The 27,552-nt window shown below is 36.7% G+C and overlaps 1 long non-coding RNA gene and 1 other non-coding gene across 2 annotated transcripts in view; both read left to right on the plus strand.

The window, feature by feature from the left end:
* The window catches only part of LOC138987629 (uncharacterized), a 196,307-nt gene that overhangs the window by 129,987 nt on the left and 38,768 nt on the right, over positions 1-27,552 (plus strand). The window contains exon 6 of the long non-coding RNA XR_011464015.1: positions 17,154-17,303. This is a non-coding gene — a long non-coding RNA (uncharacterized lncRNA). The remainder of the gene's footprint in view (positions 1-17,153; positions 17,304-27,552) is intronic.
* Positions 25,401-25,474, plus strand: TRNAS-GGA (transfer RNA serine (anticodon GGA)). The gene has a single exon. It is a non-coding gene; the product is annotated as a tRNA-Ser (tRNA).

A 27,552-nucleotide genomic window follows, 5' to 3' on the forward strand; every position in this document is an offset into this window, starting at 1 on the left:
ACCTCTTCTTAATATCTTCTACTTCTGTTAGGTCCATACCATTTCTGTCCTTTATCGAGCCCATCTTTGCATGAATTGTTCCCTTGGTATCTCTCATTTTCTTCTTCTTTTTTTTTTTTTTTACTTGACATTCATTTTTAATTCTTCAGTATGACAACTGTAGTATTGATACAGCTAGAGATGTGTACAGAAAGAAAGAGACTCAAATGTATAGATTTTGTACAGCAGAGGGAACTCTACTCAATGCTCAATAATGGCCTAAATGAGAAAAGAATCTTAAAAATAGAGTTGGATATATGTATCTAAATAACTGATTCACTTTGCTGTATACCTGAAACTAACAGTACATTGTAAATCAGCTATACTCCCATAAAAAATTAACAACGAAAGACATTTGTTAGCTACACTTTCAGTACAATTGCTGAATATATCTACTATACAATACCATTTAATTTTAGAAAATATGTAAATGATATAGTTTGTAATTGTCGCTGAGCTCACTAGCTGAGCTTGGGAGGAAAATTCTTGAGGGAGGTAGATGAGAAGAAAGAGAGAGGGCAGTGTTTACAATTTGTTGCATTGATGATGTTTGCCAATAAAATGAAAAAAATAAATTACCTAAATTCTAGTAAAGGAAAAGAAATGTGCTGATGTGAAGAATGGGAGAATTGTACAGTAAAAAAATCTCTGATAAAAATAAAGGGAAAGGAAAATTCATTAGTCCTACTGGAGCAGGTCTTTCCAGTGTTACACTAGAGTTTACGTGTTGTTTCAGTTAAATTCCAAATTGGCTTATTTTCCTGGAACTTGGCAAAATAATTTTGATTTCATTTGTATTTTTCTATGAGAATATTCATTATGGCATTATTTAGTGTTGTATAATTACATACAACTCAAGTGCCCCAAGTAGGATTAAATAACTCAATAAATGAATTATTTTGTATGATGTATGATGGAACATTAAATAGCTTTTGAAATGAGATTTAGGAAATATATTTACTGATAATAAAAACTTTTCACACACATAAACACATATTCACACCTAAAAATGTTAACAGATTTTATCTCCAGATGTCCTGACTAGAGGTGACTTTTTTCTTTGCTTATCTGGCATTTTTTGCAACAAATGTTCATAACTAGTATATTAAAATGTTATTTTCTTGAAGAGGTCTCTAGTCTTCCCTATTGTGTTGTTTTCCTCTATTTCTTTGCATTGATCGCTGAGGAAGGCTTTCTTATCTCTTCTTGACTGTGAAGAAAGCTGAGCACCGAAGAATTGATGCTTTTGAACTGTGGTGTTGGAGAAGACTCTTGAGAGTCCCTTGGACTGCAAGGAGATCCAACCAGTCCATTCTGAAGGAGATCAGCCCTGGGATTTCTTTGGAAGGAATGATGCTAAAGCTGAAACTCCAGTACTGTGGCCACCTCATGCGAAGGGTTGACTCATTGGAAGAGATTCTGATGCTGGGAGGGATTGGGGACAGGAGAAGAAGGGGATGACAGAGGATGAGATGGCTGGATGGCATCACTGACTCGATGGACGTGAATCTGAGTGAACTCTGGGAGTTGGTGATGGACAGGGAGGCCTGGTGTGCTGCGATTCACGGGGTCGCGAAGAGTCGGACACGACTGAGTGACTGAACTGAACTGAGCTTCAAATAGAAGATATTTGAAGATACTTGAAATAGATATCTGTTTCTTTCCATGGGTTAAGGAAATTTTCATTTATTATTTCTTTGAATAAGCTTTCTGCCCCTTTTTCTCTATCTCCTCCTCCTGAGACCCCTACAGTATATATATTGGGCTGCTTGATGCTTTCCCATAATTCCCTTAATCTGTCTTTACTCTTTTCATTCCTTTTTTCTTTTTCCTCTTCTGATTGGATGGATTCCACCACCTTATCTTCAGGTTCACTGATTCTTTCTTTTGCTTGGTCAGCTTCCCTGGTGGCTCAGACGGTAAAGTGTCTGCCTGCAATGCAGGAGACCCGGGTTTGATTTCTGGGTCAGGAAGATCTCCTGGAGAAGGAAATGGCAATCCACTCCAGCAGTCTTGCCTGGAAAATCCCATGGACGAAGGAGCCTGATAGGCTATACAGCCCATGGGTTCCCAAAGAGTGGGACATGACTGAGTGACTTCACTTTCACTTTTCAGTATACTGATGAGCTCCTCAATTTAAATTTTTCAGTTCAGTTATTGTATTCTTCATCTTTGCAGGGTTTTTTTTTTTTTAGTACTTTCTTATACTTTTATCTCTGCTGATATTCTTACTTTGTTGAGGTATTGTTCTTCTGCCAGTAGTGAGAATCTTTATGACCATTATTTTGAACTCTTTATCAGCTAAATTACTTACCTGTTTCATTAACATCTGTTTCTGGAGTTTTATTTTGTTCTTTAGATTGGAAAATATTCTTATGTTTCTTCATTTTGCTTGACTCTCTGTGTCCATCTGGCCTATTTACCAAACATGAGAAATGTTTTCATCAATTTCAAGTGTGATGGAATGAGATCATATGGCCAAAGAAGATGACAATGGTGCAGTCATTTATTGTACCAATATATGCTATGAGATAAGGAATACAATTTCTAGCAAGTAGGTAGGGAGATACCAAGTGACCCACTGACTTAGACACAAGCACATACCTCACCATAACAGTGCTGCTCAAGTCAGAACCTGGTTAATTAAAGGCTATCTCTAAAAAGGTAACAATATTAATGGAAATTTGGTGTCCTGGTGCTAGTTCACTGATCTGAGAAAGATTATACATACAAATCTGTCTTAACTGAAGTAGAAATAAACAGAAAAAGCCTGAGTAGCAGAAGCATTAAAAGATAAAACATAACTTTCCCAGTCTCAGTTACCATAGCTGATAATCATGTTCTGGGGATATCACTGTGATGTTTTTTTTTTATCTATAAAGCAGTGAAAATTACATTGTTGTTAATGAATAGTCATGAAAACACTGAAAAACCAAAGGACATAAGTTTTCTCAGACTCAAACCTTTGGAGTGTCCTCCTAAGTCATCATTGTGGTCATCATTATTTTAGGTCATATCTTTAAAGATAGAATAGCTCTGTCCGCCATCTTTCCGTGCCGCCAGAATGGTGTGCATGAATGTCCTGGCTGATGATCTCAAAAGAGTATCAACAATGCCAAAAAGAGAGGCAAACACCAGGTCCTTATTAGGTCGTGCTCCAAAGTCATCGTCAGGTTTCTAACAGTGATGATGAAGCATGGTTACATTGGCGAATTTGAAATCATTAATGATCACAGGGCTAGGAAAATTGTTGTGAACCTCACAGGCAGGCTAAATAAGCGTGGAGTGATCAGCCCCACAGTTGCACAGTGATGTGCAACTCAAAGATCTAGAAAAATAGCAGAATAACCTGTTCCCATCCCATCAGTTTCATTGTACTGACAACCTCAGCTGGTATCATGTACCATGAAAAAGCAAGATGAAAACATACAGGAGGGAAAATCCTTAGATTCTTTTTCTAAGGATGTAATACATACAAATAAAATGCCTCAGAGGACTGTGATGCTTCCTTTAAAAAAATAAAGATAGAATAGCAACAATAACAAGCCCACAGAGAGTGTTAGAGCAAGGAAGTGGGAATAGGATGGTATATCAACCCTTAGCTGGCTAGTAGGGACTGGACTGGGCTTCCCCAGTGGCTCAGTGGTAGAGAATCCACATGCAATGCAAGATTTGCAGGAGATGGAGGTTCAGTCCCTGGGCCAAGAAGATCCCCTAGAGGAGGTCGTGGCAACCCACTACAGTATTCTTGCCTGGAGAATCCCATGAACAGAGGAGCCTGGTGGGCTACAGTGTTGTGAAGAGTCAGATATGACTTAAGTGACTTAGCATGCATGCATGCAGGGACTGGACAAGAAGTTTTGAAATCTTGTTGCTTGACTGTAGACATGAAGAAGAGATTCAGGTCTACCTTCAGTTTTAGCTTTAACATGTAAAGAGCATGGAAGTCACCACTTCCCTTTTCAGGACAAGAAAAAAACTCAAGTAAACTGATTCATTGACTTTCATTAGACTCATCAGAGAAAGAACATCAGAGGACAAACTGCCACTCTGAAATCTGGAGAGACAGGTGAATATAAAGAATCCCAAATACCAATTCACTAGGAACAGAAACTGCTGAAGCTGTGTACTCTTGGAAGATTAAATTTTTAATTTTAATGAAATTGATAGAGGCTACGTGTGGACCAATTTGAGAGCTGGAAAATCTTGGTAGTCCAGTCTTAGTGGCTGCCCTCACAGTTTCCTGAGGTTTTACTCTAGGATCCCTGCCCCCAGGTTCATATGATGAAGATTGTACAAGCAGAAAAATTATATAATTGTATGAATAAAAAAAAGCACTTGACAAAATCAAGATTGAATAATTTTTATTCAATATTTTAAAAATATTTTTAAAAATAATCAGCAAACTAGTAATAGACAGGAATTTTCTCAACTTGGTAATGAGTATCTACCAAAAAACCTAAAACTAACATATTTAATGGTGAGAAGTTAGATGCTTTGCCAGGAAGTCAGGAACAAGGTAAAAATATCCTTTCTTACCACCTATATTCGTTATTATACTAGAAGTCCTAGATGGTTCAATAAGACAAAGAAATTAAAAGCATACATATTAAGAAGGAAGAAATGAAATAATCTTTTGTTCACAGGTGACATGATCTTCTCTATAGAAAAATTTTCAAAAGTTCTGAAACTATAGCTGATTAGAGCAAGTTTGCAAGATGCTAGTTAGTTTGCCAGAGTCAGTTGTTTTCTTCTATGCCAGCAATGAACAATTGGATATCGAAATTGAAAACACAATACAGTTAATGATAGCACCCCCAAAATAAAACTTAAATCTAAGAACATTTGTATAGGATCTCTATGTGGAAAAGTATAAAATTCTAATGAAAGAAATCAAAGAAGATCTTAATAAGTATAAAGATAGTCATGGATTGGAAGACTCAATATTGTTGATCCATTGATTTTTCTCAACTCAATCTATGTATTTGTTGTAACATATCAAAATTCCATCACCCTATTTTGTGGATATCAATGAAACCATTCTAAAGTCTATGTGGATAAGCAAAAGGTTGAGAATAGCTAACACAATACAAAAGAACAAAGTCAGAGGACTGACATTACCCAACTTCAAGACTTTTTACAAAGCTTAAATAGTTAAGTCAGATGAAAGAACAGATACATAAATTAGACCCACACAGAGGCAGTCAACTGATCTTTGGTAAAAGAGTAAAGACAATTCAATGGAGAAAGGATAATCTTTTCAAGAAAATATGCTGAAACAATTCCACATCCATAAGCAAAAATAAATAAATCTAGACACAAACCTTACTAAATACTAAAAATGTATTTAGATCTAAATATAAATCACAATATTATAGAACTTTTAGAAGAAAACATAGAGGGAAATCTCAGACTTTGGGCTTGATGATGAGTTTTTAGAAACAATATAAAAACCACAATATGAAATAAAATGTTGTCTTTATTGAAATTTAAAACTTGTGCTTTGTGAAAGACACTTTTAAGAGAATCAAAAGACAAACCACAGAAAAGGAGAAAATATTTGTAAAACACATATCTGATAAAGACTTGTTTCCAAAATATACAAAGAACTCTTAAAACTCAACAATAAGAACACAAACAACCCACTTAAGAAATGGGCAAAGGATCTGAAAAAACAACACACCAAAGAAGACATACAAATGGCAAGTATTTATAAAAAGATATTCAACATCATGTTTGATTAGGGAACTTCAAATTAAAATGACAATGAAATACCACTACATACATATTAGAAGTTAAAATTTAAACAGATAATACCAAATACTGACAATGTTGGTTAGAGTGCAGAGCAAAAGGAACTCTCATCTCTTCCTGTTGGGAATGGAAAATGCTACAGTTGCTTTGAAATACAATTTGGCAGTTTCATGCAGTGCTATAAGTAGTCTCATAATCCAGTTCAGCAGTCACACTCCTAGGTATTTACCTAGGTTACACCCAGTTGAGTTGAAAACTTACAAACCTGCACACTTATGTTAATTAGCAGCCTATTCATAATCACCAAAAACTGGAAGAAATCCCTCAATAGGTGAATGGCTAAACTGGAGTACATTTGTACAATGGAATATTATTCAGCAATAAAACAAAATGAGCTACCAAGTAGCAAAAATACAGAGTGTATAATCCAATTATATAACATTCTATAAAAGACAAAACTGTAGAGGAAATAAAAGAGCAGTAGTTGTCAAGGGTTCTAAGATAAGATCAGGCACAAGGGATTTTTAGGCAGCAAAACTTTTCTGTATGTAATCGTGACACATGAACATGCACTTGTCAAAATCTGTGGAACTTTATAGCACAACGAGTGAACATCAATGTATACAATATTTAAAACAATCATTTAGGAGGTTTGGGGATACCAGGAAAGAATTTAGACTATGATAAGAACATCTGAAATAACATAAAACAACCTCTCTGCAGGGGTTGAGGGGAAAGGGGCTGATCTAAGTAACTATGGTAATAAGTGGAGACTGTAAGAGTAAAGGCAAAAGGAGCCCCACATTAAGAACTGTATTCTAGTTGATGGTAAAGAACCCACCTGCCAGTGAAGGAGATTTAAGAGACATGGGTTCAATCCCTGGGTCAGGAAGATCCCCTGAAGGAGGACATGGCAACCCACTCCAGTACTCTTGCCTGAAGAATCCCATGGACAGCAGAGCTTGGCAGGCTACAGTCCACAGGGTTGCATAGGGTCAGACTGGACTAAAGTGACTTAGCACAGCACGGTACTAGTTGATAAAGCTGTTACCTACTGGCTTATAAGTCAGTAATTCTGCTGCTATCCAAGTATACTGGAACTGAACAATTGAGTAAATGGGTAGCAGACTGTTGGGATACAGCTTTGGTCTACAGAGACAAAAATTGTACTTCGTTTTACTATAATCCCTTTAAAAAATCAGTGTATATATAAATTTAGTAATATGATATCCATTATCTGTAAATATTGTTCTATATAGTTCTGATGAAGTGAAATTACTCCATCTTTTTTTCAGCATTAACATCCTCCAAAAGATATTTAACTTCAAAATGCTTCACTTGGGGGTGTTTATGTGTGTGTATGTGCACACACACCTGTGTATGTATGTGCACGTGTGTGGTTTAATTTATAATTCTTTCATTCTGGATATATTAGGTAATAAAAATATTAGAAATATGGATAATAGAAGATAAGGTGTCCTATTTTGAAAGGCTGAGAAAGTATCTTCAGTTCAGTTCATTCACAGTCGTGTCCAACTCTTTGCAACCCCATGGACTGTGGCACACCAGGCTTCCCTGTCCATCACCAACTCCTGGAGCTTGCTCAAACTCTTCCCCATTGAGTCAGTGATGCCATCCAACCATCTTATCCTCTGTCATCCCCTTCTCTTCCTGCCTTCAGTCTTTCCCAGCATCAGGGTCTTTTCCAATGAGTCAGTTCTTTGCACCAGGTGGCCAAAGTATTGGAGCTTCAGCTTCAGCATCAGTCTTCCAATGAATAATCAGGACCAATTTCGTTTAGGAATTGACTGATTGGATCTCCTTGCAGTCCAAGGGACTTTCAAGAGTCTTCTCCAAAACCAGAGTTCAAAAGCATCAATTCTTCGTCACTCAGCTTTCTTTATGGTCCAACTCTCACATTCATGCATGACCACTGAAAAAACCATAGCTTTGACTAGATGGACCTTTGTTGGCAAAGTAATGTCTCTACTTTTTAATATGCAGTCTAGGTTGGTCATAGCTTAAGAAAGTATCTTAAGATTCATTTTGAGACCATTAGAATTATTTTAAATCTAATGATAGATTTTAAATTGTTAAATTCAAGTGTGAAATGAGTATTTCTCAAAAGAAACCATTGGAATATGCACATCTGTAGGAGTAAAATACCCATAAGTTAAAATATTTTTTCCTTAACTTTGCTCAGATTTTTTAATGAAAAAAATAATGCCTTTATTCATAAAAAAATGTGTCATGCTTTCTACAGTTCTATAATAAGTATATTTTACTGTAAATTCTGAGTACATTCTATTCTTTAACCAATTTTTAATAAGACTATTTATCACAACTATCCACATTAACTCAATTTACAATGAGTTCAAATGTTTTCTAATGTTTTCCAAAATGTTCATTCCAGTTATAGACTCCTTGCAGTATTGAGGTTTTCTGCATTCAAATAGATCATTAAACACCAACAATAGGATGGTAATTTAAAAAATCTCAGCATTGAGGGTCATTACATTACATTACATTTTGTTTGCTTTTACGGTATATTTTTAATACTATCATTTTCAGTAGTCTCAGACTGTGTGCAAAATCAAAACTTAACACTGCATCTATATGATTACCAAATGTGTTACGACTAATGAAATTCTTTCACAAGGGTCAATACCAACCAAGGTCTAACTTGCCACATGAAAAACATGTTTTGTTTATTTTTTTTTACACCAGAATTAAACATTATTAGTTTGTTAATATTAACTGTTGGCATTTAATATTGAAGAATGTGTTATGATTTAGTAATGAAAAATACTTCATACCCCCTTTAGTCCTCTTCTTGTATTGTCAGGGCTGGAAGGCCTAGGAGGAAGCTTACTATACTTCCTTCCTAGATGCTCTTGCCTAGGTTTTGAATTTGTTCAGTGTTCTACCAATGACATATAGTCTTACAAGGCAGCAGAAACAAAAGACATATTCTTTCTCCTATTACAGTAGGTGGGAGTGTAGACTTCCTAGATATGAGTTTTTGCAGATTCTGCTTTCTAATGCTATCCACCTTTCTGGATGCTAGGAAGGAGTTCTGAAAGCGTCAGCAAATTTCTGCAGATTGCTGACTCTGGATGTCTGCAACTATGTCTCTCGGTAGTGCTAAATCTAAAATTAGGGACTTTTGCTACTTCAGGCTTGCAAAAGTTTTGTAAGCACCTGATTCTGACCAGGGATAGTTTTTTTCTTATTAAACTCTAGCATAAATGAAAAAGTACTAAGTATTGAGTAACTCATTTAGCATCAGAGAAGTAGACCATCTAGAATGGCATATTGAGCTAAAGTAGAGAGAAGTTAGCAGAAAGGTAGAGTTTAAAGTTGAGAAAGCTCAGCAAAAGTTAGGATAATGAGCAAGGTCAGTCAACACTGGTCTTTGTAGAGGTGGTTAGTTCTCCATCCATTTTATATTCCTTGCAGTATGTGAGTAGCTCTTGACTATAGAAAATAAATGCCAACTTTATTCCATGAATGAAAAAAATGCTTAATTATCCTCCTACTTCCATTAGTTCCCAGTGTATTTCCACTCAATAGGCCAATCACACCCCCCCCCCTTCCATCTAGTTAACATTTGTCACTTAGTAGACAAGTCACTTAACCTGAAAATAATTCCCACTCTCCAACCAAGGAGTTGTGGTTATTAAGTGATTTCTAATATATAAAAGTATCCAGCAGAAAACAGAAGCAAGGATATTTTCTCAGGAAAGCTAAGCAAATAAGCTACTTTAGTTAGCGGAGTAATGAATGCTGGCTTCTGATGAGTATTCTATTGGTGTATGGAACTAGGTAATCCATATCTGGCTCTTGTCACCAGTTACCATGCAGGAGGCAAACATTTGACTAGTTTTAGCACCCAGTACTAAAATATCAACTTTTACTTGCAACTAAATTTGACATGCAATCTTGTTGACTTTATTCATTATTCTTGCTTTTATGCTGTCATGTTATTCATTTGTTTTAAAAATATTGGACTAAGGCAAAATCAATATGTTTCAACCTATCACTCTAGCTGAATGGACCCATAAAACCTTTACATAATGCCTGGAGCAGCTATTTGAAGATTCTGAAAGTATAAAACAGCAGACAGATTGAAGAAGACCATCATTTGAAATACTACAGATCCAATAACGGGTTTAACATTTTTTGACTCCAGGATCCTCCAGCCTGGACTCAAGCCAGCCTGAAACCCAGAAGTGGATATTGACACTTCAGTATCAATATTGAATTGATATTGACTTCTGTCAAAGAGAGAGCTACTGGAGAAGTCCTCTAGTTCTGACCTGACATGAGAAAGGGATCTCTGAGTTTTTAGAGAGAGTGGAGAAAATCTCTTACTTTTTTCTTTCTTTTTGTCTTATTTTTTGGTTTTCTTTCATCCCAGCTCCATGGCTGTGGCTATAGGACAGCAGCACCAAAGGCATGCAGGTGACTTAAATTCTGCAGGATGGGACTATTTCTCTCCCATCAGAGGACCTGTAATTTCAAAAGAGTGGAGTGAACTCTGGTTGCTCTTTTATTCCCTGTTCTCCTTCCTCTTAGTTGAAACATAGATATAGCTGTGGACTGTGTGCAGCAGAATAGGGTAGATAAAACACGGGATTTCTGTCCAGAGGACTGAAAGGAGAGCCATAGGGACCAAAAAGTAACAGATAAGGAAGAAGGAAGCACTCGGTTAAGTGACTTATGTAAATCTGCTTGTGAGCTCCTGGGCTCACTCCCAAGTTGCACATACATGGATCTCATCTTAATAACAGTGAACAGTTGTTCAGTTAAGAACTAAATGAAGAGAGAGACCACTGCCCAGGTCCCAGACTGGCCACTGGGTGGCATACATTCTGGACAGATCTAAATGGCTTTACAAAGGCTTTAAAAATGGAACTGACATCAAAATCACCATCCACAGAAATCTACTTGGACCTTGCAACATGAATCCAATTGATCAAATGCCTAGTAAAATAAAATATTAACATTCTCCATAGAACTTAATTAAGACTCAGAGTTTTATGATATAATTTTCAAAATGTTCAGGATACACTCCAAAATTATTCAGCATATGAAGAAACAAGAAAATCTCAACTCAAATGGGAAAACAATAAATGCCAGTGCTGGGATGACACAGATATTAGAACTAACTGACAGACACTTTAAGGCAGATATAATTTTTTTTTAATGCTCCAGAAAGTAAGAACAAATTAGAATTAATGAACAAGTTGGAATGAATGGGAAGATAGAAGCTCTCAGAAAATAAGTAGAAGATATAAAAGAAAACCAAAGGGAAATTTTAGAATTAAAAGTATAATAATTAAAACTCACTGGGTGAACTCAGTCAAGTGGAGATGACAGAGGATCAAGACAATGAGCTTGAAGGTAGAAAAACTGGAATTATCCAGGTTGAACAAGGAGAAAAAATTGAAAAGAAAAAACTGGCAGACCTTCAAAAACATGAGTGACAATAGAGAATAGTCTAACATTTATGTCACTGAAGAACCAGAAGGAGGAGAGAAAAATGCAGTACAAAGGAAAAGTTTCTGAAGAAAATGTATTTGAGGAAAACTTTGCATATTCAGTGAAAGACATAAATGTACAAATTCAAAAAGCTAAGCAAATTACAAACAGGATAAACCCCAAAATCATAATCAACATAATCAAATTTATAAAAATTAAAGACCAAAAAAAATCTTTAAAATAGCCAGAGACAAATGGTTTGTCATAAAAAAAGAAACAACAATTTTAATAACTATATTTCTCATCAGAACCACAAAGAAAATGGCACAACAAATTTCAAGTACTGAAAGGAAAAAAAAAAAAAACCTCAAATCCAGAATTCTATATGCAACAAAAATATCTTTCAGAAACAGACATGAAGTAAAACATCTCTGCTGAGAGAAAACCAAGAAAATTTCTTCCCAGCAGACCTACACTAAAAAAAATTACTAAATATAGCTCTTAAGAAAGAAGGAAAATAATACTACAAGGAAACTTGAAAGTTTGGGAATGAGCAACAGAAATGGTAAATATCTGGATGCTTCTGATAGGCAATTTCCCTCCCTCTGAATTTATTAATGTATGGTTGAGAACAAAAATTATAACATTGTCTGATGGAGCTTTCAATGTATGTGGACGTAATACATAAGACAGCTACAACATAAAGGGAGGAGGGAGAACACTACAATACTGTTTCTATTTTCCACTTGATGTGGTAAAATACTGATTTAAGTAGATTGTAGAAAATTAAGCATGTATACTATAATTCCTAGATTAGCCTATAAAAAGTTCTATGTAGAGATATAGTAGAAAACACAAGTAAAATTTAATATCAAAAGAATATTCACATAATCCAAAAGAAAGTAAACAGGAAACAATAATTTGAGGAAAAAGAGGTAACAAACAAATAATAAAATGACAGGTCTAAATCCAAAAACACCATCATTATATTAAATGTAAATGGTCTGAACACACAAAAGAGACTGTCAAAGTGGATAAAAATATATGACTCAACAATACACTGTCTATAAGAAACTCAATTCAAATATAATTATATAGATAAGTTAAAGTAAAAATATGGAAATTATATAACATGCAAACAACCCTATCCTTAATGAGAAAATACTGTATCTAATAAACAATATTCTTCTAAATGCCTAGGGATAAGAAGATGGAAATGGCAGGAACTCTAGATGTTAAATGGTTGGTGAGGGCAACACTGGAAGCTGGGATCCCATAAAATTATGAATCATCCCCTTTTACTCCCAATATATGGTCATATGAGGCTGGAAGCTGACTGATATAGATGGTTTAGCCATGGTCTCCCAAAAGGGTAAACCAATATGGACTTTTTCCCACCACCTATTTTCAAAAAACATCATCCTTGAAAATTAAACATCCCTTTTTTCAAAATTTAAAAACTAGTACATATATCCACGGAAAAAAATGCTGCTACACCCAGATCACTTTATCCTAGCCAGCCGAGAGTCAGTTTGCTTGCCAAAAGCATTTCATTTTAATACAGTCTGCCTCTGCAGAGGGGACCTCTTTCCTGAAGTTTGTTGTTGCCGTGCTTTGACTTCATTCCCTTTAGTATTTTTTTACCCTCATATTTACACCTCTATCTTCCAAGGAGAAAGGCGACTTTCACTTAATGAGAGAGGATGGTATCCTCTTCTATCCTTTTCCTTTTCCTCCTCAAAAGGTCTTAATGCGATTCTTACCTGGTTCAAGTATTAGGAATGATAAACTGTTTTGCCAAAAGTTTTACTTTCATCTTAGGTTCAAAGGGTTTGTTAAGAAAAGAAACCACTTGTCACACACAAATAACAATTTCAATATTTAATAGAGGATTAATTGACTTAATTTCATTAAGTCATTAAAAGAAAATATACAGTCATTAAAAGAAAAGAAATAAAAACAAAAGAAAAAAGTAACAGTACACCTACATCACCAAATTGAGCTGACCAACATCCAGACTAAACAGTGCTGAGAAGTCCCTCCTTAACAGCAATCTGGAGACCCTATTGGGGTGAGACCTCAAATTGCAGTTTTGGGGGCTCCCACCTATAATCCCAGGCGACAAACTGATATCATCATCAGTTTGTGTACAAAAATGTACCTATGTTTTGTTTTTTAAATTTTATAATGCTGTTTGTTTCACCTTGTGAGTCATAGGATTTCTTTAGACCCCTGAGGCTTGGTCTCTCAGGGCCTTAGAATTCTAAGACCCACTCCCTTTCTTATCTGAAGTGCCTACTGTGACTTGCTGTGCTTACAGGAAGGTCAGAGGCCTACTCTCCTGCTTCTGAAACCTGAACAAACTTCCTCCATTTTAATTTCCTAACAGTCAGCCTCGGAATTGTTTAGGCTGAAGAGCACAGGAATAAGGCAAAATTACATAAGCAGCTTTCATTATTCTATATAAGAATTCCAAATAATCAAAAGAAACAGAATAATCAAAGAGACAAAGGATTAAACAAAGCAGAAAACAATTTTTGAGCAGTAGGGGATTTAGTAAAGAAAAAGCCCCACCATGAATGAGAAGTATGTTTTTATACATCAACTCCTGCAATAGTAGTAACAACAGAATGTTCTATCAAGGTAGCATTGCATTTATGTATGAAATTTTGTAAATCTTTGGTTCCTTGCAAAACCTTACATAAGGGTTCTAAGGGGAAGCTAATATGGGATCAGAAAGAGTAAGGAGTAACATTTGTGTCCACAATACCTGAGTTCTCCTGGCGGGGGGGGGGAAGTAATAGGTGGTCCCCTTCCAATATAAGATCAACATGTGTTAGGCATCGGAAAAAAAGGGGTTCCATACATAGAAATAGTTTCTACATAATTGGTTACAATACATACAAATTGAGGGGGGTTATTTTAAAAAAACATAGGATTTAAGAGAGATAGTCCTTTCACAATAGTTAATGGAGTTCTCCAATAAGTAGGATTCCCAAATGCAAGAAGTTGGTCCACATAGCAGTCCCTTGGTAGCCTTAACTCAATCTATCAGTTAGTGGGTGTGGTTATCAAAGTCCAAATAATTACCGATGAAATGAGGGAACAATATTCTTCTCTAAATACAATAGGTAACACATGAAATTGGCACATGATACTTGTGTTAAGTACACTATAGTGATAACGTTCCTCGGCACAAGGTGTCAGGGCACTTTGTAAGCCATTAGGGATGACTGTTAGGAATCTATTCTCTAAATAATTTTTTCCATGTGTACACATTCAGTTCAGTTCAGTTGCTCAGTCGTGTCCGACTCTTTGCGACCCCATAAATCGCAACACACCAGGCCTCCCTGTCTATCACCAACTCCCGTAGTTCACTCAGACTCACGTCCATCGAGTCAGTGATGCCATCCAGCCATCTCATTCTCTGTCATCCCCTTCTCCTCCTGCCTCCAATCCCTCCCAGAATCAGAATCTTTTCCAACGAGTCAACTCTTCGCATGAGGTGGCCAAAGTACTGGAGTTTCAGCTTCAGCATCATTCCTTCCAAAGAAATCCCGGGACTGATCTCCTTCAGAATGGACTGGTTGGATCTCCTTGCAGTCCAAGGGACTCTCAAGAGTCTTCTCCAACACCACAGTTCAAAAGCATCAATTCTTTGGTGCTCAGCTTTCTTCACAGTCCAACTCTCACATCCAAACATGACCATTGGAAAAACCATAGCCTTGACTAGACGGACCTTTGTTGGCAAAGTAATGTCTCTGCTTTTCAATATGCTATCTAGGTTGGTCATAACTTTCCTTCCAAGGAGTAAGCGTCTTTTAATTTCATGGCTGCAGTCACCATCTGCAGTGATTTTGGAGCCCAAAAAAGTAAAGTCTGACACTTGTTTCACTGTTTCCCCATCTATTTCCCATGAAGTGCTGGGATCAGATGCCATGATCTGCGTCTTCTGAATGTTGAGCTTTAAGCCAACTTTTTCTCTCTCCTCTTTCACTTTCATCAAGAGGCTTTTTAGTTCCTCTTCACTTTCTGCCATAAGGGTGGTGTCATCTGCATATCTGAGGTTATTGATATTTCTCCCAGCAATCTTGATTCCAGCTTGTGCTTCTTCCAGCCCAGCGTTTCTCATGATGTACTCTGCATAGAAATTAAATAAGCAGGGTGACAATATACAGCTTTGACGTACTGCTTTTCCTATTTGGAACCAGTCTGTTGTTCCATGCCAGTTCTAACTGTTGCTTCCTGACCTGCATATAGGTTTCTCAAGAAGCAGGTCAAGTGGTCTAGTATTCCCATCTCTTTAAGAATTTTCCACAGTTTATTGTGATGCACACAGTCAAAGGCTTTGGCATAGTCAATAGAGCAGAAATAGATGTTTTTCTGGAACTCTCTTGCTTTTCTGATGATCCAGCAGATGTTGGCAATTTGATTTCTGCTTCCTCTACTTTTTCTAAAACCAGCTTAAACATCTGGAAGTTCACAGTTCACATATTGCTGAAGCCTGGCTTGGAGAATTTTGAGCATTACTTTACTATCATGTGAGATGAGTGCAATTGTGTGGTAGTTTGAGCATTCTTTGGCATCGCCTTTCTTTGGGATTGGAATGAAAACTGACCTTTTCCAGTCCTGTGGCCACTGCTGAGTTTTCTAAATGTGCTGACATATTGAGTGCAGCACTTTTCCAGCATCATCTTTCAGGATTTGAAATAGCTCAACTGGAACTTCATCACCTCCACTAGCTTTGTTTGTAGTGATGCTTTCTAAGGCCCACTTGACTTCTCATTAGTAGACATTAAAAATGCCTGGGCCTTATCCTTTTGAGCAAGATAATATAATACCTGCATAGAGTAAACAGTCCAATCAAATATGTCAGTTAAGGATTTAGTTTGGTGTAGATGAAATATTACTGAGGCATTAAACAATTGCAGAAAGTTTTTGTCATACGTTAAGCTAAGTTCATGTGGTTTAAGTGTTGTAGGCATCCACTTGCATTAATGGTCAAGGCTTGAACTATAGCTCTACTAGTACTGTGTAATCTATCAAACAGATAAATTCTGTCCAAACAATGTCAAAGTTAAGAAAGAACAGGGCTTGTTTGCTGGACAGGTGAAGTTATCCTGAGTTCAGGTCTGACTCATATTTCTCCAGCTGAAGATTACCCAGTAGCTTTCTTCATATTTTCCTTTTACTATAACATATCCTTGAAGGTTGAGGTATGAATGACAATCCACATTACAGTCAGTCTTCCAAGAATAGTCTATTTATGAGAATGTTGTTGTTCAGTCGCTAAGTCATGTCCAACTCTTTGTGACCCCAAGGACTGCCACACACCAGGCTTCCCTGTCCTTCATTATCTCCTGGAGCATGCTCAAACTCCTGTCCATTGAGTCAGTAATACCATCCAACCACCTCATCCTCTGACATCCTCTTCTCCTCCTGCCCTCAATCTTTCCCAGCATCAGGGTCTTTTCCAGTGAGTCAGTCCTTCACATCAGGTGGCCTAACTATTGGAGCTTCAGCTTCAGCATCAGTCCTTCCAATGGTTATTCAGGGTTTATTTCCTTTAAGATTGACTGGTTTTATCTCCTTGCTGTCCAGGGGACTCTCAAGAGTCTTCTCCAGCACTGCAATTCAAAAGCATCAGTTCTTCAGCACTCAGCCTTCTTTATGGTCAAACTCTCACATCCATACATGACTACTGGAAAAACCGTAGCTTTGACTATGTGGACCTTTGTTGACAAAGTGATGTCTCTGCTTTTTAGTATATTGTCTAGGTTTGTCATAGCTTTCCTTCCAAGGAACAAGCATCTTTTAATTTAATTTACGATAAAAACAATATGTTAATGGCACATATTTCCATCTTTCCTGTCCAGGAATCATCACTAATATGGTATTATCCTTCCCATGTGCAATCACATGAGCAAGTATAGGAGGACCATGAGGCTGCTTCATTCACCCAGACTCCAATTGCATGTATTTCATTTGTGTATACAAATCTTCCATCACCTCTAACTGTTAATAAGGTAAGAGGTTCTCTTTTTGTACTTTGCCAATTACACATGGAACAATCAGCCATTGGGTGATTTGATCATGTTTATTATAAACAGATCACCCTTTCCCTCATTTTGTAATACTACTTGGATTTCTCCTTGGTAGTTTGGATCTATAACTCTCCTACAGACACAAATTAAAGTGGAGGAAGTCTTGTTCAGGCTTCAGACGCAGGAGAGCAGGCTTCTAACCTGCTTCTGACCTGCCTGGAGACCGCTTGGATTCCATGTCTGCCTGCAAGCACAGCAAGTCAGGTGGCACTTTAGATAAGAAAGAGAGTGTGTCTTGGAATTCTTGAGCCCCTGAGGGTCTGGCCAAGCCTCTGGAGTCTAAAGAAATCCTATGACTTACCAAATGAAACAATCAGCATTGTAATAGTTAAAATAAAAACAAAACAGAGCTGCATTTTTGCATGCAAAAGTGATGATATCAGCTTGTGGCCTGAGATTATAAGTGGGTGCTCCCAAAACTACAGTTTGTAGTGTCAACCATGAGGTGGATGCACTGCTGGGGACCTTTTCCTAATTGGGACTCCAGATTGCTGTTAACAAGGGACTTCTCAGCACTGTTTAAGTCTGGATGTTGGTCAGCCCAATTTGGTGATGTATATATATGCTGTTACTTTTCTCTATTATTTCTTTCTTTTCTTTTAATGACTGTATACTGAAATTAAGTCAATTAATCCTCTGTTAAATATTGAAATTGTTTATTGTTCATGACAAGTGGTTTCTTTTGTTAGCCTTTCAAACCTAAAACAAAAATTAAACTTTCAGCAAAACATAGGCATTTTAGGTAGTTTAGGATAGATGATGTAGGTAAACAGCTATGTTTACCTTCTCCTACTCTTACAGGACAACCATCCCTGAAAGCATTAGAAATAAAACACAAAACAAGCTTCCTGAGGAGGAGAGATACTTCAGCAAGAATATTTTAGTTCTGACACTCTTCATAAGATCCAGAAGCCTAGAGACACAAAGTTTAGGTTTGATGAGTATAAAAGAATGGGCAACTACTAAGAAACTATGGTACTTAAAAAATGATTTTGCTAGATTTTTGGTCACCTGTTAGGAATTCTTAAGAGTTGAGCTTGAATGAAATTTTGTCAGAGATACTGGTAGAAATTATAGTGATGAAAAACTAACATCAAAACTAACAACAGCAACAAAAAAAAGCATTAGTATGGGCCATTCAACAATAGTTTTTCTAAAAGTGTTGGCATTTAGATGTGGAAAGTTAACTACCTGCCACGTATAGCTACTTATACCAGAACTACCCCGATTAGGGGCTTCCCTGGTGGCTTAGATGGTAACAAATCTGCCTGCAATGCAGGAGAACTGAGTTTTATGCCCAGGTCGGGAAGATCTCCTGGAGAAGGGTATGGCCACCCATTCCAATCAGTATTCTTGCCTGGAGAATCACATGGACAAAGAAATCTGGTGGGCTACCGTCCATGGAGTTGTAAAGAGTTGGACATGACTGAGCAACTAACACTTTCACTTTTTACTTTCACCCTCCAGGCTCTGTCATGTATTAAGATCCTGGTTTGAATTTTTGCAGTTGTAGGGCTGCATATTTGGAAGGGAGTGAGGAAGAAAATCATGAGCTGTACACATGGTCTAAAAGTTAGATTTCTTAAGAATCATTAATTCCTTGCTCAATCTCCTACTTAGACTTACCATTGAACTCAAGAGAAAGCCTATATACTTTAAACTGGATTTCTCCCAAAGGAAACTGGTTTCACAGTCTTTTGAGGAGGTCCTTCTCATTTGGAACCTTGTTCTTTGTTTCTCCTGCTGTTCCCCTCAGCTAAAAGAATCTGATTTTCTTTTGCCACTCTCCAAATCTTATCCATTCTTCTTCTTTGAACAGTTGTTCTCTTCAACACTGGGTTACAATAATTTTTCTCTCATTTTTTAAAGCACTGATGTATACCTGCCAAAATAAGAGGCACAGACAGTTCAAAGCTTATTACCTATTGTCTGTGTATATCTTGGGTCTACAAGTGGATTTAAATCCTTAGAAGCCATGGATTATTAGAACTCTGGCTTACATTTGTTTTCCTATTACTAAAGCAAAACAGTTGAAATTTATCTTGACAAAGTTCAAAAGTAAATTTCATCTTACTTGTGAATATTTCCCAGATCCATTAATCAGAGTTTTTTTTTGTTTTTTTTTTTTGCATATGTACATTTATGCCACTGGCATTCTTATACTTTGATCAAAACATATGTTCCATGTACAGAGTAAAAGCAATGATTTTCTTGTTATACCATGGAAAGTTGAAATATGGCAGTACCATGGCTAATATTTGTTTTAAACGGAAATTACAAGTATAGATAAAGAGTATTGATGAATAGGTTTTTTATTATTAACAGATATTAATCCTCTCTTGGATTGGTAATAAAATTTTCTGTATTCTTATAGGCATTTTAGTGGTGGTGGTTTAGTCACTAAGTCATGTCCAACTCTTGCGACCCCATAGACAACAGTCAGGCTCCTCTGTCCACGGGATTCTCCAGGTAAGAATACTGGAGTGGGTTCTTGCCTGGAGAATCCTGTAGGTGTGTCATTTTAGGTGACAGTTAAAATGCAGCATACTCATGCCCGACTTGCATCAGATTTCTGTTGTTACTTTGAAGTGTCCATTGATTGCACTCAGATCCAGTTTTTTGTTTCAGGTGAACATTTGATTTTTTAATAAAAGTAGATGCTTTAAATAAAATGCTAATTGTAAAATATTAGACATTATAGACATCTTACATTTACATATAAAGAGTAAAAATCCTCTTTCCCCTGAATGCTATCCTCAGGGGTAACTACTATGAACAGTTTTTAGTACAGGGGTTGGCAAACTACAACCTGTCACCTGGTTTTGTAAATAAATTTTACTGGAGGATAGCCACACCCATTCATTTATGTATCATCTAGACATGAGTTTGAGTAGGCTCTGGGAGTTGGTGATGGACAGGGAAGCCTGGCTTACGGCAGTTTATGAGGTTGCAAGGAGTCAGACATGACTAAACAACTGAACTGACTGACTGACTGAAGGATGCTTTTGCACTGCAACAATGGAATTGAGTAGTTGTGGTAGAGATTGTGTAACCAACAAAACCTAAAATATTTACTCTCTGGCCCTTTATAGAAAGAGTTTACTGACTCTTAATTAATGTAGCATATATACTTCCAGATTTTCAACATATGTACAAGTGTACATGTGCTTTTTAAAAATCATACTGATGTCACATGTATACAAAAATTACCCAAATGTAATTGTATAGCTTGATGAATTTTCTCAAAGTGAATATCCCCAAGTAATCAGAACTCAGTTCAGGAAGTAGAACATTACCAGCATCTCAAAAGCCTCTCTCATGCTCCTTTCCTACTATCTCTTAAAGGTAACTGTTTCCTGCTTTCTCACCCTATAGGGTTATACTTTTTCTGTTTTTTTAAATTATATAAAGTGGAGTATACATTGTTTTGGGGTCTGGCTTCAACATTATGTTTTAAGAACCAGCCATATTGTTGCATATGGCAACAGTGTTCATTCCCATTATGTAAAGAATTTCACTAGGTAAATATGCCATCTTTTACTTATTCATTCTAAGTGAGTGGACATTTGTGGCATTTTCAGTTTGGGGCTATTTTAAATTTTTGGAAATGAACATTTTAACATGTCTTTTGATGAGCATATGCAGGCATTTCTCACATGTGGTTTTTTTGAAACTGCTGAATATAGATCATATTCTGTAACAACTTTCCAAGTAGGGCTGACTTATTTTGTTATGACTGCATAGTATTTAACTGTATGATGTTCTATACCCTATTCTGTTGTCGGTCAGCAAGTCATGTGGCAGAGACTGGTGTATGTTTCCTGAGATCCATTCTCCCTTTCTTCTATATAATAGTGCCTCCATAGTTTTAGCTAGATACATGGCTGCCCAGAATGCAGTTTATATTTTCCATTCTCCCTTTCAGCTAGGCATTGCCATATGACTAAGTTCTGGACAATAGACTGTAGGTAGAGTATCAAATAACAGATTCCAAGATTCTTCCCAAGAAACAGAATGACTACCCCCTCTGCCTTTTTACTTCCTTTCCTTATTCTGCTGCCTATAAGCACATGTTTGTATCTTGAGGTTAAGGCCCACAGAGTGGAAGTACAAGACATAGGGAATCTGGGCCCTAAGTTTTATACCTACCCTAGACTCCCTCTTTGGAATTTTACATGAATAAGAAATTAATATCCATCTTATTTGAACTAAAATTTTCCCCCGCCACTCATAAATGAAATGAATTATGACTAATACAAGTTAGTGTCCAAATTTTATCACACAGTGTGGCAGAGAGCATCTTTCTATACATCTTTATATTTTTTTAATTTCTACTTCACAGAAAAAAGTTACTACAGGTAGAATTTTTGGGTCAAAAATTAAGAACATTTTAAACTGTAGATAGTGTAAAATATTCTTCTAAATGTATCAATTACATTACCACTTATATTATAAGTGACATTTTCTCTTTAAGTACATTGAATGTCAATTTGCCAAAACTCTTTTATTAAAAAAGGAATCAAAATTTTCTTTTTCATGTCTTTGTTGAGGGAAGTTGAGCAAATTTTCATTTAATAATTTTTAAATGAGATATAATTGACATATAACAGTATTAGTTTTAGGTGTAGAATTCGTGAATATACTATGCATTTATATGTGATAAAGTAGTTGTAGAATTGGTATAGAATTTAAAGGATCAAGAAACAGTTTTGTATGACAGGTTAACCTGGGATATCCTCTAATGCACATTAATGAAGTCTCCTTCATGTGTGGTCGGAAAGGTCCCCTGGAGGAAGAAATGGCAACCCACTCCAGTATTCTTGGCTAGAGAATCCCGTGGACTGAGAAACCTGGCGGGCTACAGTCTAAGGGTTGCAAAAAGTCAAACATAATAAATATTATATATGTATTTCAAAATTATTACCACAATAAGTTTAGTTAACATTCATCACCACACAGTTACAAAATTTTTTTCCTTATGATGAGAACTCAGCCTTATGTTATCTTTTATCTATCCCCTTAACTTATTATTTTTTAATTTTCTGAAAAACATATCAATTAGAAAATAATTTATGTTCAATTCTAATATACAATATACCTTAGTTTTTCTTGTCATATTTCTTTGGGAATAAAACCAGAACAATATTGGATAGTAGTTAAAGTAATCATAATCTTTTTTTTTTAACCAATGAGAATTCCTATAATAGTTCACTATTAAGTATGACATTTAAAGTAGGCTTTTAATCAATTTTTAAAATCTAATTAAAATCAAGTTTTTAATGTTCAGTCTCATTTTAACACATTATTTTTAAAATATAAACAAAAAATGATTTTTCTTTAGTAGTAACAGGAGAATTTCTTGCACTTAAGGTTGCTAAGTAAGAGAAGGGACCTTTAAAAAACCTGAAGGTGAGAGAACACTTTCATTGGCTCTGAGTTTTAGAACTCTTGGTAAGTGACTTAATTTCAGAATTCTTTAGTTTTGAGATCCAGCAGGAAATAATTCTGGACTGTACACTTGCTGTAAAATTTACCATGTCTGTTTTGAGAGAGAGTGCTTATATTACAATATTGTTTGACAACAGTTTTACTATACGAAAGATAGTTTAAAAATAAACCTAAGACGTGGCTGGAGCATGTTAACAATACATTATTTCTTAGCATGAGACCATCCAAAGCTAAATCATCCACATTACATCATTCATCTTATTATTAGTCCAGTTACCCAGAAGATTTAGTCAACTTTGTTTCCTTTCCCCCTACAACCAACATTCAGAATGTCGTCAAGTTATCTTATTATTTTCTTTACTCCACTCCTACCACCTTAATTAAAACTTTTATGTCTTGACCATGCTGGCCACAAAGACCAATTAAAATAAGGTAGAAAATAGACATAAGCTCCCATGTCTGGCCTCTGGGAAGTGAGGTCGCTCAGTCGGGTCCGACTCTTTGCAACCCCATGCATTATAGCCCACAAGGCTCCTCCATCCATGGAATTTTCCAGGAAAGAGTACTGGAGTGAGTTGCCATTTCCTTCTCCAGAGGATCTTCCCCACCCAGGGATCGAACCCAGGTCTTCTGCATTGCAAGCAGATATTTTTACCATCTGAGCCACGAGGGAAGCTCCCGCCAGAATCTAATTCAAAAGGCCTATTATAATGCTATCAATTGGTAGAGTGTTTAGACCATCTTGAAACAGCCTAACCAAAATCTTGAGACAGAAATTAGATGTGATTATACTGGGATTATACAATTCAATAGTCTAGGAAGATCTACAACAGAAAAAATGTGACTTGGAAATTGTTTCACAGTCATAAAGAGAAAATTTGGCCACTCCAAGGGATATTCCATACACTAGTTTGAGTCTTATCCTAGATACATAACCCTTTCAGGTCAGCAGAAAGGTCAAAAAACTGGCCAGAGTTCCAAATGAACTGCTTTTGAAATTTGTGAGTAGGAGAATTCAAATCTAAAGTCTGCAAGAGCAGTCTTTAGACATTCTGGCCATAATTCATTTGTTATTGATACCATATGATTGCAATGACATTCAATGGTGTAAGAGCAACACTTGCTGCCAAGAAAGAAAATCTTGTATGATATCAAGCTTTATACTTTTGGCCACACTTGTAACAAAGATGTATTTTTTTGTGTTATTTTCATTTTTTTTATCCCCCAAAAGGCCTTGTTGTTCCTCTCTTTAATCTCCAACTATTCTGTGCCAAAATGGACAAGATAGAATTCTTTTAGATTTTCATAGACTAACTCCTTTAAGATTAGAAGAAGATTAGAAGAAACAAATTGGCCTCTAATTTATATCTCAGATGAAACATTACTTCTTTCTCTTTTCTATGGAGTACCACCAGAATGCAATCTTTAAGTCCTAGTGTGGTTAAGAGATTTGTGTATAGAAATTGCTTTCTGCTTATGTTGTGGAATCCCCATCCTAAACCAGCTCAATCCATTCCAGACATGGTAGATGACTTTTCCCCCAGAAATTGGAAGAGTAAGCAAGACTCACTTACTTAGGGAAAATAAAGTATTTAGAGTTGTCTAGTTGTGATGATTTATTGAATTTGATTAGGTGAAACAAGCGACTCCTGGAACTTGCACTTATGTCAGCAATTGGCTTATTCCTTGATGCTAATATCTTGGCTTTGTTTGGTGAACTGGTGGTCAAAATGATCCTTGCTTCTTATTCAGACTGTTTTTTATCCTTCTGCGGGCCACAACTATCTGGCTGGCTCATTTCATTTTTGTCAGAAAAATCGTAAATCTTGAGGTATATCAGTTGAAGCACAAAACTAGGAAAATGAAATGGGGGAAAATGAAAGGTGGTCCACAGTTGGACCATCAAGTGGGCTGTATTGAATTTAGATGGGTATCTCCCAGAATTAGCCATTTAGCTACAAAGAAGAAGATTTCTACATGTAGGCAGTATTTGGTAAGTATGGGAAATTATCATATCACATTTTATTATAGTTTGGGGGCTACTTTAAAGAGGTTGCTTAGTACAATGCTTTAATAAGTAGCATGCTGCCAGTGTTCTTTATATGGATGAGATAGGAGAACAATTAATGCATAACAGTCTCTCCTTACTCATTTCCAAGGACATGAAATTTGGCAGCACCCCAGACCCTTCCTTCTCCCATCCATACCTAATCAACCAACTTGTCCTTACTGACTACGCAAGTTACCGTACGCATTGTATAAGTGTTAGAAAGTATAGACAAGAAAAGATAAATTCACTTATCTTACCACTCAGTTTTAACAATCAAGTATTTCTGTTCCAGTTACTTTTGCTGCATAAAATTTTATAAAAATAACAATTGTATTCACAGGTTCTGTGGGTCAGGAATTTAGTCTAGACCCAGGGCAGACTTCTTATGTATTTTAACAGGCATGGGGTATTAGCTGGAAAGATTGATAGACTGAGATGAAGATAGGGATCATCTGAATGCATCTTCCCTCACATACCGACAGTTGACACCGATTATTGGCTGGACTACTGGTTAAAGGTCTTCCCTGGTGGCTCAGAGGTTAAAGCGTCTGCCTGGAATGCAGGAGATCCACAGGTTCGATCCCTGGGTTGGGAAGATCCCCTGGAGAAGGAAATGGCAACCCACTCCACTACTCTTGCCTGGAGAATCCCATGGAGGGAGGAGCCTGGTAGGCTACAGTCAATGGGGTCACAAAGAGTCAGACACAACTGAGCGACTTCACTTTCTTTCTTTCACTTTCACTGGTTAAATTACCTATTCATGGCTTCTTTATGTGGGCTAGTTTGAGTATCCTTACAGCCTACGTAGCAGCTGAGTTCTACAAATAAGTGTCCTAAGAAGTGCAAACGGCAAAAGTGCAAGGTGTTCTTGTCATTTAACCCCAGAAGGCTTGTGCCATTACTTCTGTTATACTGTGATGGTCAAGATGGTCACAGGAGTCTGCCCAGTTTGATTCTATGGGTTTTCCTTTGGGGGCTCAGAATAAGAAGAAAGGAAATTATATTCACCTTTTATTCTTTAGAGGATGCTTTATGGTAAATAAAAAGAAAAACTCAGAGATATTGTCCTATTTCCTAGAAACTAAAAGAGAGACTGTGAAGGAGGCATTGACATCTCACTGTAGCAGTCCCAAGGAGAGGAGTACTCCTGAGTAAATAACCAAGGCAAGATCACCATTCCCAGACTCTGATTTGAGAGATAACAGATAAAATATCAGGCGTTAAGTGTTTGTATTGCTCTTACCTACAAAACTACAAGTTTGAGATATCTAACCATGTTCCCGACTTCAAAGTTCAACAGTTACTCTCACAGGCCTGCATGTATTTGGAGAGCAATTCTTGTGGAGCAGCTTAGGGAAATAAAAGGGACAGTTCTTCAAATCTGCCGCACTAGGGTATCACCCAGATACAACATCCAGAAAGTCCAGTTTTAACAAAATACCTAAGTCTTCCTATAGAACTAACTTCCTACAGAAGAGTAACAGCAGCAGCAACAAGAACAAGGAGCTTCAATTTCCTAATCCTGCAGCAGGATTCAGAAAAACCTATTACTCTCCTTGGCTTAATAGAGGTGAAACTGCAAACTGTAAGTACAGGTGCTCAGAGCAACTAGGAGGATGGTTATAATTACATTACAACTGTGTTAGTGAAACTTTGGGTGAGATTCTGAGGTCAAGTGGTTAAATGGAGAAGGCAATGGCAACCCACTCCAGTACTCTTGCCTGGAATATCCCATGGACGGAGAAGCGTTGGTAGGCTGCAGTCCATGGGGTCGCTTGGAGGCGGACTTGACTGAGCGACTTCACTTTCACTTTTCACTTTCATGCACTAGAAAAGGAAATGGCAACCCACTCCAGTGTTCTTGCCTGGAGAATCCCAGGGAAGGGGGAGCCTGGTAGGCTGCCATCTATAGGATCGCACAGAGTCAGACACAACTGAAGCGACTTAGCAGCAGCAGCAAGTGGTTAAATGATGAATAAGGCAATATCAATCCTAGAGGGAAATTTAGACCAAGGAATGTCAGATGGATTAGCGACACTATGGATAAAAAGAAAAGCCAGAAAGTTATCCTAGTTACAATCGGGTCATCCTTGCTTTACATGGTTACAATAATATACAGATTGCAGTTACCACAGTTTAGTTGCTGCTGCTGCTGCTGCTAAGTCACTCCGGTCGTGTCTGACTCTGTGGTGATATTGGAGATGATGGTAGGTGTGTCTAGCAGCTATAAAAATAAGCACAAAAATGTTATTAGAATAAAATAGGGAAGAACATCTCCGTGTGGAGACAGATTCCAAAAGAAGCTTGGTTTAGAAAAAAAGTTGTGAGCTTTGGAAGCAGCATAATTATTTAGGAAAGGTTCAGTTATGTCAAATATCAGATATTACATGAAAATTTGACCATTTGTAATACAATTGGGAGGATAGGCATACTAACTATTGTTGGTACCAATAAAAGGAATACTTTCCATTCCCATACCATTTAATGTACCAGTTACCATTTATTTAGTGGCACAAATGTATCTTTTGATGTCTACATTTAAAAACAAAGTAGAAGAGCTTCTGAATTTTCTAAATCTGGCTGGTTTGGGCATGATTTTTTAACATAAATGTTTTAAAAAGAAATCCTTATTGAGAATTTGCCTCTTAGATGACGATTCTCATCTTTCTATAT

The sequence above is a fragment of the Bos mutus genome, chromosome 4, assembly GCF_027580195.1.
Source record: "Bos mutus isolate GX-2022 chromosome 4, NWIPB_WYAK_1.1, whole genome shotgun sequence".
Taxonomy (NCBI): domain Eukaryota; kingdom Metazoa; phylum Chordata; class Mammalia; order Artiodactyla; family Bovidae; genus Bos; species Bos mutus.